Source organism: Orycteropus afer, unplaced genomic scaffold (genome assembly GCF_000298275.1).
Source record: "Orycteropus afer afer isolate SDZICR_OR568_19922 unplaced genomic scaffold, OryAfe1.0 scaffold00622, whole genome shotgun sequence".
NCBI classification, from domain to species: Eukaryota; Metazoa; Chordata; class Mammalia; order Tubulidentata; family Orycteropodidae; genus Orycteropus; species Orycteropus afer.
Window position 1 is genome coordinate 1,413,257 of NW_006922209.1, and position 13,737 is coordinate 1,426,993.

Here is a 13,737-nt window from a genome sequence, read left to right on the forward strand (position 1 = left end):
CTGCTGTATGGTTTGGTAACATTGGGACTGTGCCTCTTTACTTTTCAACCTTGGGCTTCTCAGCCTCAGCAGCTGTCTGAGTGAAGAAACACCACTAGCTCCAGTGGGCTGGGAGTAGGAGGCAGAGCTGGACCCCAAGGTTGAGGGGCTTTCACCCAGCCCCTTGAGCCTGGCACTTTGAACTTGGACTTAAAGCCTCCAAACTGTAAGAGAATAAATTCCTGTTTGTTAAGGCCATCCCATTTGTGGTATATTTCTTGTCAGAGCGGCACTAGGTAACCAGAGTAGATGTATTTACTTTATCTGCATAAATGAAAGAGTTGTAGGCCAAGTGAACAGAATTCCAACTGAAATCACCAAAAATGAGTCATGGCCTCTCAAGCAATTCCCTGACTTGAGTCAGTTTACAGACCCAAATTCCTTGAATGAAGAAGTGGTCAGGTTTTCTAAGAGGAAGGACCTTGCTATATTGCCCTAAATTTATACTGTTAATTTTTCCCCAGCCTTCCTCAAAGGCCCTATAGCCTTTTGCCAGGGTAACTCTTCATTGGGGAAAAGGATGTAATTAGACTTTTGGGGGATTATGAAGTTTAGGTTATCAATGGAGTCTTAGCTCAAGTCCATCTTTCAATGGGTCCATTGGGCCCTCAAACTTATCCTGTAGTGATTTTCTGAGTTCTAGAATTCATAATCGAATAGACTTACTCAGTACCTGGCCGAATCCTCACATTGGTTTCCTGGAATCCACATTCCAGGACTGTAGAATCTCTGCTTAGTGGGCCCATAACTAGAAATTTGAGAGCTCTGATGGCATAGTACTTAAAGCATTTGACTTCTAACCAGAAGGCTGGTGGTTCAAACCCACCAGCCACTCCTCGGAAGGAAGACTGGGCAATCTAACCTACAGAGATACTGCCTCAGAAACCCAAGGAGGGGTCGCTGTGAATCAGATTTGACATGAGAGCAGTGAGTTTGGTTTTCTTAACTATAAATTCAGACTGATCCAAGTTTATGTTCCTTCTATCATTATCCCATACCCTTAGGATCCATTCCCACATATATTCCCTGGAGTGATGGCTACATGGTAAGAAAAGCCAAGTGGAAGAACCTAGAACAGCCTATACTTAGGAAAATAGCAAGCCAAAGGATTACTATTCCTTGAGGGATTACACAGATCAGTATCACCATTGAGAATTTGAAGGATGCAGGGTGGTGATTCCCACCACATCTTAATTCAGCTCTGCAGAAAATAGATGGATCTTAGAGAATGAGGGGAGATTATTATAAACTTAACCAGATGGTGATTCCAATTGCAGCTGCTGTTCTAGATGTGATTTCATTGCTTGAGCAAATTAATACATTTCCTGATACTTGGTATGCAGCTATTGACTTGATAAATGCTTTTTTTTTCCTTGATTACTGTTAGTAAAGACCACCAAAAGCTTTTAGTTGTCAAGGCCAGTAACACACTTTACTTTCTTCCCTCAGGGGCATATCAACCCTCCAGCCCTATGTCATAATTTAGTCTACAGGGAACTTAATAGCCTTTTCTTCCACTTGATACCACATTGGTTAGTTACATTAATGACATCGTGCTGATTGGACCTGGTGAGCAAGAAGGAGCAACTGTTCTAGACTTATTGGTAATACATGTTTGTGCCAAAGGGTGGAAAATAAGCTCAACAAAAATTTAGGGCCCTTCTAACTCAGTGAAAGTTCTAGAGTTCCAGTGGTGTGGGGCATATCCAGATATCCCTTCAAAGGTAAAGGATAAGGGGTCATATCTGGCTCCTCCTACAACTAGAATGGAGGCACAACACCTAATAGACCTTTTTGGATTTGGGAGGCAACATATTCCTCATTTCAGTGTACTACTCTGGCCCATTTGTGGAGTGATGCAAATAGCTGCTAGTTTTGAGTGTGACTCAGAACAGAAAAGGCACTCTGATGGGTCCAGGCTGCCATGCAAGGTGCTTTGCCACTTTGGACATACCTGGCAGATGCAGTGGTGCTTGATGTGCCAATAACTGATATAGATGCCATCCTCTGCAGACAACTACTCTTCTTTTGAAAAAAAAAAAAACAACCAGTTTTTGACTTGCTGCTGGACCTTAGTAGATCTTAGGTTAAATGTTCTGCCTGCGTACCAAAAGTAATCAGTGTTATCTTTGGCCTTTTACTTATTAAAGGCTAAATTTTATTATTCTCAGAAACAAATAGTTTGCATTTATGGATAGCTACCAACTCCCCTAGTATGATGTTGAGAAAGAATACTGAATATACCACAGACTGCCAGAAAAATGAACAAATCTGTCTCTGAAGAAGCACAGCCAGAATGGTCCTTAAAAGGATGGGGAGACTTTATCTCACATACTTTGGGTGTGTTGTCAGTAGGGACTAGTTCATGGTGAAGAACATCATGTTTGCAAAAAATCATGTAGTAAGAAGCAGAAGATGCTCAAGGAGGTAGACTGACACAGTGGCTGCAACAATGGACTCAGATGTAACAGTGATGTGAGGATAGTGCAGGACTGGGCAGTGTTTTGCTTGGTTGTCCATGGAGTCATTAGGAGTTGGAGCTGACTCCATGACACCTAATAACAGTGACAATCCTATGTCCCTTCCAGCTTTTTTTTTTTTTTTTTTTCCAATGTGGTCCTTATTCACATTGAATCAGGGACCAGTTAAGAGGGAGTGTATGCATTTCTGTGTAAATTCATCTCAGCTACTAGAAACAATGTTGTTGTGTGGTGTGTCATTGAGCCAATTCTGACTCATAGTGACCCTGTAGGACAGATGAGGACTGCTCATAGGGTTTCCAAGGCTGTGTATAATCTTTAGACAAGCAGATTGCCAAGGTCTTTTCTCCTGTGGAGCCATTAGTACATTCGAACCACCAACTTTGCAATTAGCTGTCAAGCACTTAACCATTGTGCTACCAGGGCTCATTTTACTAGAAACATCGAAGGTTCCCAACAGTTGGCAGTTCAAACCCAACTGGAAGTACTGTGGACAACAAGTTCTGGCAATTGGCTTCTATTAAAATTACAGCCAAGAAAAACTGGCTACCAATGTCAATCACTCAGAAAGGAATCAACATTGGAGATGCTATTTATAGTAGGACAAGAATATGGAACAAAATTCAAAATCATAAAAAAGACGAGGCTTACTTCATGTTGTTGAAAAAAGGTAATTCCAATGAATAAGTCATTGGTCTTGCAAAATTCTATCCTGCGATCTCCAGTGTCATTTTTTTCACCAAGGTCATATTTTTCAACTACGGATTCTTATGCTTTGTTTCCAGTTTTCACTTTCCAGTCACCAGTAATTATCAGTGCATCTTCATTGCATGTTTACTGTATGTACTATGTTTACTGTGTTTTAATGAAGGATGCTACTGAAAGTTTGATGAAGAAACAAGAGCCTATGACAATTCACCACACACATTTGGGAAAAAGACAAAACGGACCCCTTTGAAGAGAAAATAAATATTATGATTGAAATTTAAAGCTCAATGGATGTGCTAAACAGCCAATTACCACAAATTTAGATAGAATGAATGAACTGGAGGATTGACTTATAAAAATTAATGTGAACACAGTAGAGATATACAAAGACATGGATGTTTCAGAGATATGGAGGATAAGTTAAGAAAATCCAACATCCTTCTAACTGAGGTTACAGACAGAAATATATAATTGGAAAAATAAGAGGGAGATAATTTTCAAAATATAGTTGGTGTTTAGTAGATAGCATATGGACCCGAATTTATCTTATTGAAAGTATGGTCATTAGAAGAAGCTATACAGCTCTTTAAGATCACAGAAAGATCAATATGTATTGTAGATACTCAATAATTTTTTTTTTTGTGTGTGTGTGTGCATGTCATGGTTATTGGTGATGGTCATAAGGATGAATATGATCTTCTGCTCATTGTTCACAAGACTCTACCTTCACTCAATCTCCTTGTAGAGAGAGAACTCCTAAGTCAGGGATGGAAAATGCATTGTTTGTCTGCTATCATTCTTCCTTTCTCTATAACAGCAAACCTCTTGACTTTCTTTGGCAGTTAATCCCCTAGAGTCCTTATAAATCCTACTCACCAAGAAGCAATAGCTTATCTGATCTTAAGAAATGATTTTGATTTTAATTCCTTAGGCATGTTCTTTAGCTTTCATGGGGATTTTATCTTTTATCTTTTTTTCTTTTTTTTTCCATTTTTGGAACCAGGTGACTGAGAAATGGTTGGAGGGACAGATGATGCTTTCATTGCTAATGTTGATAAATATTTGCACTTCGTAGACATATTTGGTCCAGTAACAAGCATGCAATAACCTTTGTCATTTTTCTTCTCATAGCCTATTAGGATGTTATTAGGAATAAAGTCTTCTCTAAAAAAAGGTCTTCATAATCCAAGGATAAAGTAATCATTTAAGTTTTAAGAACTTAAAACTCATCTTCTGATAACAGCATGACTGGATGACACATACAACCGTCACCCCCTTGACTATAGTTACCCAGACACAACAAGACATGCAACACTGCAATAAACTCTATAGCAGACTGACAGTCTTTATAATTTTTTATCTTTTACCAAAGTTATAGAATAGTCACCACCTGCAGTACTTCAATGACACATCTGTCCATTCTTCAGCATTTATCAGATTAGCCAACTTCTTCTCAATAGTTTTGGTCAGTATCATTTACAACTCTTCTTGATAGATTTCAATTCACATTCTTCTGGCTAATTATGGGTGGTGAAACTCTCTGGAATTTCCAGCTGATATCAATTCTTACCAATCCCCCAGAAGACTATGGTCCAGCAGCCAATTTGATTGTGCTTTTTCTCTAAGTTGTCCAGGATGCTCTGTTCATTTTCTTTTATGTCACCAAAAGCTTGGTGATCATCTGAGTCAAAGCCTGCTTTGGGAGAATACATCCAGTCTTATCAGCCTTTTCATGGAAAAAGGCTGTATCCCATCAGTTTAGTTCTATCTATCAAATCAGGAAAATAAAGCATTAGAATTTTTTGCCTGGAGAGTAATGACCTCCTTAAGGAGTTTAGAATTAAAGTCATCAACAACTTCCTCCATTATCTCCATAATTTAACACATTACTTTCAACCCTTCCAGAGCAGAAAGAAAATATTTTGATATATGTAATGTCTTCATACATCATAGCCCTGCTAGCTGGGTGGTTCTCGCTCTTCTGGGAACACCCAACATTATGTATTTTACCCAGCAACCTCTCAAAGTCAGGAAGCTTCTTTTGAAGGTCTGCAATCTCAGAGATTTTGCCAGGCACAACCACCAGGTCTACTATGGCATCTAGTGGATGACTGATAGGAAGGGGGCTATAGAGTGGCACAAAGCCACTGCTTTAGGGGCTGCTTAACAAATGGAGTGTGGCGAGTGTCAGTCCTCTTTAGCAGGGTCCCTCCAGAAGAACAATTTGTCCCATTCAGAAAAATCCCCAAGTTGTTTAATGCCATTGTATCTAGCACCATTCACTGATTGGCTTTTGCAAAGATAGCACCAGGCCTTGTGGTGTTGACCATGTCAGAATCTAAGGGAATATTCTTCAAAATTAGCCACTGATAAAGCCTCCTGGTTTATAAGGCATTTTTTAAGGTTGAAAACTCAACCACCCAGAGAAGATAGGGCCAATTCAGTCTTCTCTTCTGGTGTCAATCCAATGGAATCAGGCTCTGAGCTCATATCTTTAAGCATTTGGGGTAGCATCACACCAATGTCCTCATTGAGTTTTTCCATAAAATATCCTTTTTCAAGGTGAGTTCTCAAAATTTTGGTTGCATCTCAAAACTGGGATCCTAGTATTAGACCTTCCTGAAGAGAAGAGGATAATGAATTCTTCAGAATCATCTTAGTTTCCGGTGAGAGATTTCCTTTCTCAAACAAGACTTGTACCAGATGATGGTGTGTCACTAGTGTCCTAAACCTGGAACAATGGCGATCATCTGAAAACTGATCTGTGTAAAACCTTCCCAGTGAGGTACTGACCAAGCACACGCCATGCACACATGGGACCAGAAGAATCTTCCTCTTTTTATTGAGGCTAAGAAGACACATGCTGTCGTTCTCAAAGGGGTCACCTTCTAGCACACTGTAGGTCTCTGTGTGTTTGGTACTGATCCTACAGATGGCCTCCTCACCACTCTATCAGGCTGAGACATATGTGCCATCTTTCAGCATTGTGCCACCATCATTTCGAGGGTCTCAATTTGTCTCACTTGTGCTACTTTAAGGAGCTCTGGTGGTGCAGTGGTTAAAGTATTTGGCCACTAACCAGGAGGTCAATGGTGTGAACCCACTGGCTGCTCTGTGGAAGAAAGATGAGGCAGTTTGCTTCCATGAAGCTTTACAGCCTTGGAAACCCAGTGGGGGTTGCTGTGAGTTGGACTTGACTGAATGGCAGTGAGTTTTTTTGTGGTTGCTATTTATATCCTTTCTATACCAGGGAATCTAAATATCTACCAAATACAATCTCAGAGAAACCAGAATGGCCCGATTGCCTTTCAGGAATAACAGTCCTAGTTCACTGACTGCAATGACAGCATCCATGTGATAGAACTCATAAAATGTCCCCACCTTATAAAAGATGACAAACTCAAACTTCTGCCACCACTTCCTCATCCCAGAAGTACAGGAACTAAGGACATCCTCAGGCACGTAAAGTGTGGATGCATCAAAATCAAGGTGTTAGGCCACCTACTGCATTCATCTCTTCTCTTTCCCCTGTGAACCATTTCAAAGTCTCATGATACCTGCTAGTGGGACGACTACTGTCATCACCTCTTCCATTAATGTGTGCTTGAGATCCAGAACTCGGAGGGCAGAGAAAGTGCTTGCAGTTTCTGATGAAATGCCTGTTGCTCCTTTAGTGGCCGAGGACATTTCTTTTCTTCTCTAAATTGTTGCTTTTAAGAGCCATTTCCAGTCACCATTCTCTTCTGCTTTGGAGCGGCTCTGACAGGACGGTGAGCCTTCACTCTCGCTATCCCCCACTCCACCACTCATTTCATTGCTGCTTCTTTCCTCCTTAAGAGGTGGCTTGAATTCCACATCAGAACCACCCATGTTACTCTCGGAGTCTGATATGACTATATGGCGTTTTTTTTTTTTTTTTTTTTTTTTAAAGCCTGGCAGTTCAAACCCACCAGCCACTCCTTAGAAGGAAGATAGGGCAATTTTAGAAATACCACTTTGGAAACCCAAGGAGGAGTCACTATATGAGTCAGATCCTACTCAATGGCAGTGAGTTTGGTTTTGATTTGCACTGTGCCTAGATGCTTGTATCTTAGGCGGTACATCCTCCTCACTCTCAATTTCATTATCTTCTTCAAGCTTATCTAATGCATAGATTGCCCCTCCCTCCAGCCTTCTTCCTCTCCTGGCTCTGAGGGCTCACCACACACTGACAGTTCAAGCCTTTTGTCTTTATTAAGGCTTCTTCTCCATGTTGCATTGCTTTGAGTATTTCAGGCTTTGCAATGAAGTAAAACTGACTTCTCTTCTCGGTTTCCTTTGCTTTTCAACCTGTCTGTGGCTTTAGACAGCAAAAAGGGCTAGCTTGCTGGGAACTCTGGTGGCCTAGCGCCTAAGGCATTTGACTGCTAACCAGAAGGCTGGTGGTTCAAACCCACAAGGCACTCCTTAGGAGAAAGATTTGGCAATCTACTTTCCTAGAGATACCGCCTCGGAAACCCAAGGAGGGGTCACTGTGAGTCGACTCCATGGCAGTGAGTACAGCCCCTCACCCCGGCCTTGGCGGTTTGTTAACCCAGCCCCTTACTGGGTTGGGAATAAACACTATACATGAATGCAGATCAATTTCGCTTTGTCACGGATGAATGTTCCATCAAATGGGTGGTTGTAAAGCCAGTAAAGCCACCAGAGGTAACCCTGCAACACCTGGTGAAAAGTCACAAGAACTGGCAGCGACTGCAGGCGCCACTGGCCTCCACAACCCTCCGTGGGGTTTCTCCTCCTTCGGCAGCATCTGGAAGCCAGCCAAGGGCCCGAGCCTGGCCTCGCACCAGGCCGCATCCCCGCATCCCCGCATCCCCGCTGTGAGCAGGAGAGACTCAGGTGGTGGCAGCGATGCTTCCTGCGCTGAGGTCCTAGCCGGGCGTTTTTGGCATTATTTAGGAAGCAGACCCGGGGAGGAAGCTGGACAAGGTTGCCGTGTCACCACAGTGATGCTGGGTAAGGCGTAGCCACTGTGTCAGACCAAGAAACTAAAGGCACCACGTTCAAAGAGCGACTCCTGCTGGTGGAAAACACGAAGGAGGCGCGCTCCCTGGGCGGAACCCGGCACAGAGATCAGTGGTATCTGTCCTTGACATCTATGATGCAGATTTGAAGAGGCTGTGATCTGAGGAGAGGACTATCTGCACCTACAAGACAAAGGGAGCCTCATGACTCTTCCAACCTTGTCGTGTTCACTTCTCAACTTCCCTAAAGTGATCAATTTGGTGAAGTCACGTCTATTTCCAAGCTGTTGTTTCTTGGTGAGTGACTCTTTCCACTACCCTGCTACATTATTCGTAAATCTCTGCAGGTCTCCTACAGGAGAAGGGCTGTTACAAAACCCCCCACACTCCCTGCTTGTAGATTGATTGGGTGTTAGTTCTCAAGGGGATTTTACAGAGCACCTGCCCCGGCCTCCTCTTGTGTACCTAGCGGGAGCTCCCTCAAGCAGCTGATTACTACCGCACGCATGCTCAAGCGGTCTCTCTTTCCTGCTACAGAGAAATGGAGGGAGTTTCCTAATTTGGCCTGTCTCCAAATTCTCACATATTTGCAAAATCTGGCATGGGTAAACCTGACTTTAAGATATTTTTGGAGATAGTGAGCTAATGATGCCCATTTACTCTCTTTTGTTTCCCAAAACAGTATAATGATGTATACCCAAGAGGATTTTTTCAGCTAAACTTGGTGATTGCACATGGAAGGCACAGATTAACTCACATCAATGGTTTAAATTTTTACAATCAGCCAGCTGCTTGACTAAAAAAAAGAAACTAGATGAGTGTTTTTTTTAGATGAGTGGTCCCCCTTCTTTTTTGGGGGGAATAAAGCCATTTCCTTTTCCCATCTTTTCTTCAGCAGAAGCATCAAGCAGGTCCGTGGGATGGAAACCACTCCTCTGTACCTGTGTTTGTTCTTCTGGGCTCTCGGATGAAAAGAAGCTGCAGCTCTTCCTATCTCCCATATTCCTAAGAATCGCTTGTGACTCCTCTGGAACCTGGGTCTCATCCTCCTGATCAGGATAGACTCCCACCTGCACACACCCCTGTCCTTTGTCTCAGTTTCCTGTCCTTTATAGATACCTGTTATCCATCGTCCATCAGCCCAAAGACGCAATTGAACTTCTGAAAAGACGAGAAACTGTTTTGTTCATTTCCTGTGCTACTTAGTTGTGTGTGTGTGTGTGTGTGTGTGTACATGCGTGCCCTGGATAGATCTGGCTGAATGCTGCCTCTTGGCCACCACAGCCTATAGCCATTGGTCAGCACTCCGCCATTATGGTCTCTGTGTGAAGATGAATGACTGGTTGCCTTAGGAGCAGAGTTCAAACAATCTCTTGCTTTCATCTCTGCTTCTGTTGGCCAAACATCACTCAGCATTTCTTCTGTGACTTCCCTTGCTCCAGTCCCCCTGTTAGTCAGTGATTATTCTTCTGACGGCTACTTTTGTTGGGCTTGGTTCTTGGCATGTTACGCTCCTATCCTACAGTTTTATTGAAGCTTCCATCCTGAAATTGTCCTGTCACAAAGTTAATGCCAAGGCTTTCAATACCCTTTTGGCATTTTTCAGGAAGTAGACTGGCACATGTGACACTCTTCTCTGGCACATGCCTCACTGTGTATGTGTGTCCCAGCTCTAGTCACTCCACAAAACAGGACAAGGTGCAATCAGTGTTCTATGTCATTATCATCCCCATGTTGGACCCTTTGATCTGTAGTCTGAGGAATAAGGAGATCAAAGAGACACTCAAGGAGCTAATGAAGAGAGCAACATGCTTACCTCAGTAAGAATAGTATTTGTTCAGGTTATTACTATCCCATATGGAGGTAAAAATGTGTGACACTTATAGGCCACTTGAATAGCTAGGTTAATAGAAGGGAAAATCTGGTTTCCTTGATTCCTGGGGCCATGATACTTAGCTTCCACCAAGTGACTTCTCTGAGACAGTGACATCCATGTTGAATACAATTTAAAAAGTCATCTTTCCTGATTAGAAGTCAGGGAGATCAAACCCTAAAATGTTACTATGCGTTGAGAAGGGAGGAACTGATTGTAGAGAAATTCCATGTATCTGGCACACTACATAGTCTGTTCTTTCTTTTTCTGATTTTCTTTCTTTTTCTTAAGTTGTCAAATATTTACATTTATTTATTGTCTAATAAAAATAAAATGAAGTATAAAATTGAATATAAAAAAATTAAAAAGAATTTTTAAAGGAACATTTTACAACTTTGTCCTAAACTGAGAGAGATTGAGATCTAGCTAAATTTACTCCCAAGAAACATTGTTCCTTCCACATTACCCTTAAGCTTATGGAAGAAAGAATTTTGAAAAAGAGATGGGCGATAAGAACACTAAGTGGAAGAAGACACCTTCAAGGTCAAGGATTGGGGAGATCCCTAGAGACTAGTAAGAAGGCAAAGGTCAACAATTTCTGGGCATAGGTGGGCCTGGACCATGGTCCACAGTAGCACCCTGGAGATTGTGCAAGACTCCATAAGTGATGGTCGTGGTGTGTCCAGGGAGGCAGGACTTGAGTCCCAGTGATTTCAGATATTAGATTTGACAAGGGAGTAGCAGAGCCCCCAGCCCTGAGAGTACCACAGAGATCTGGAGTCACTGAGAGAATTTAAAGAAAAATTTAAAGAGATATTTCTTTCAGACTAGAGTTCACAAGTTTCATACGTATTAGCAATCATATAACACTTTTCACTTCATATAATTCCATCAAATAGATTTGATATTTTTGATTTCCCATGTGTTGTTGAGAGGTGAGAAACCATCCTCATTTTATAGATGGAATGCTTGAGTAGATTGAGACCTGTAATGCTTTTCCTGTAGGCAACATACTATCTCAAATGTCACAAAGTGGGTTCTGTGGAACATAAATTATTTTTACTGACAAAAAATATTTTTCATTGGTCTATCACTATGCCTAAATTTCATACCTTTGGCATTATTTCTTCAAAATTGTTTTAAGAAGCTGTGCAGTTTAAAGGATTAAATAATTATGGTCCTTATCAGAGAAAACCTGTAAGTATTAACCTATTGTTGTTGGTGGTTGCTGTTGAGTCAAGTCCCGCTTACAGCAACTCCATGTGTTACAGAGTAGAACTGCCCCATAGGTTTTCTTGGCTGTAATCTTAACAGAATCACATTGCCTTATCTTCTGAAGTACTGTTGTATGGTGTTTGGGTTCTCTAGTGTTGCTCCAACAGAAAATAACACAAATGTATAGTTTTAAGAAACAGGAGTTTATTCTCCAACAGTTTAGGAGGCTAGAAGCCTGAGTACAAAGTGCCAGTTCTAGGGGCTGGGTGAAGGGCCCTCAACCTTGGGTTTCAGCTTTACTTCTTGCTCCTGGCCCACTGGAGCTGGAGGCTTCTCTTAACTCAGGCAGCTGCTGGCTTCTGAAGCTGACAAATCCACGGTCAACAAGTAAAATGGCACAGTTCCAAGCTCTTAAGCAAAATAGCAGGCCACTAGCTCAAGTCCAGAAACAGTCCCAAGATTGGCAGGCAATATGGCAGACTGCTGAATGAAGACTTTGCTAAACACAGAATCCAAGCATGCCAAAAAGCTCTGAGACCTTTCTCAAAGCTGCTTCTTATATACTGGAAGCAGACCACATCCCTAAGGCAGCTACTCAGCCGCTCACAGCAGATTCCACAATGGAGGTGATTACCAGTCTCATCACAAGGAATAACTACATCCAGCTGCCTGGCCACTCAAAACTAGACCCAGTCAAGCTGACACATAACCTTCACTACCATAGGTGGGGTTGAACCACCGGCCATTAGGTTAGTAGTCGAGCATACTTTGTGCCACATAGGGACCTTGCTAACCTATTGTTGTTGTTAGGTGCCATCGAGTTGTCTCTGACTCATAGCAACCCAATGCACAGCAGAATGAAACACTGCCTGGTCCTGTGCCAGCCTCATGATCTTTGCTATACTTGAGCCCATTGCTGCAGCCACTGTGTCTATACCTCTTGCTGAGGGCCTTCCCCTTCTTCACTGACCCTCCACTTTGCCAAGCATGATATCCCTCTCCAGGGAATGGTTCTTCTGACAACATGACCAAAGCAGGTGAGATGAAGTCTGGCCATTCTCACTTCCAAGGAACATTCTGGCTGCACTTCCTCCAGGACAGATTATTAGTCCTTTCAGCAGACCATGGTACTCTTAGCACCACAACTCAAAAGCATCAACTCTACTTCAGTCTTCTTATTCATTGTCCAGCCCTCACATGCATAAGAGGCAATTGAAAATACCATGGCTTGGGTTAGGTGCACCTTAGTCTTCAAGGAGACATCTTTGCTCTTCAACACTTGGAAGAGGTCCTTTGCCCAATGCAATATGTTGTCTTGACTGCTGCTTCCATTAGTGTTGATTGTAGAGCCAAGTAATATGAAATCCTTGACAACTTCAATCTTTTCTCCATCTACTGTGAAGCTGTTTTTTGGACCAGTTATGAGGATTTTTGTTTTCTTTATATTGAAGTGTAATTTATATTGCAGACTGTAGTCTTTAATATTCATCAGTAAGTGCTTCAAGTCATCCTCACTTTCAGCAAGCAAAGCTGTGTCATCTGCATATCGCAGGTTGTTAATGAATCTTCCTCCAGTCCTGACGCCATGTTCTTCTTCATATAGTCCAGCTTCTCGGATTATTTGCTTAGCATACAAATTGAATAAGTAGGGTGAAAGGATACAACCTTGACACACTCCCTTCTTGATTTTATCCATGCAGTGTCCCCTTGTTCTGGTCAAATGACAGCGTTCTGATCTATGTACAGGTTCCTCATGAGTACAAGCAAGTGTTCTGGAATGCCCATTCTTCTCAATGTTACCCACAATTTATTATGATCCACACATTCAAATGCCTTTACATAGTCAGTAAAACATAAGTAAACATCTTTCTGGTATTCTTTGCTTTCAGCTAAGATCCATCTGCCATCAGCAATGATATCCCTCATTCCACGTCCTCTTTACTAACCTATTAGCAAGAGTAAATTCAATAGCTCATCACCATATCCCATCTCTTTCTTCTCAGACTTAAGATTGGCTGGAGTAGACCAGACCAAGAATAGAACCTTTACCTTCTTTCCACTCTATGAATGGGACTTTGTCTAAAACATCTCTATATCTCTAGTAACTGATAGTGTAGATGAGCTCCTTTCCAAAAATAATGTTGGTGGGAATGATCTTAAGTAGATATTTTAAATGAAAGATGAGAAATATAGCAACATAGTTGGAAAGAGCTGCAAATTAGAAGAAAATTATACCAACTCTTAACATAGGGCATACTATACACTTTGATATGTATTTTATAAGCATTATCCAATTTTCCTCTATGAAGAGCTGCTCTCTGAAGTAGCTACTACTGTTAGTCCTATTTCATTGGTGACAACACTGAGCCTTGGAGAGAGTGACAGTCTGTTTCCATAAAGTTTTTTTTTTTTTTTT

General features: G+C 41.8%; 2 pseudogenes; one reads left to right on the forward strand and one right to left on the reverse strand.

The window, feature by feature from the left end:
- Window positions 1-4,192: 4,192 nt before the first annotated feature.
- Window positions 4,193-8,082, reverse strand: LOC103210552 (annotated as a pseudogene).
- A 1,959-nt stretch (window positions 8,083-10,041) lies between these two features.
- Window positions 10,042-13,737, forward strand: part of LOC103210553 — a 17,029-nt pseudogene continuing 13,333 nt past the window's right edge.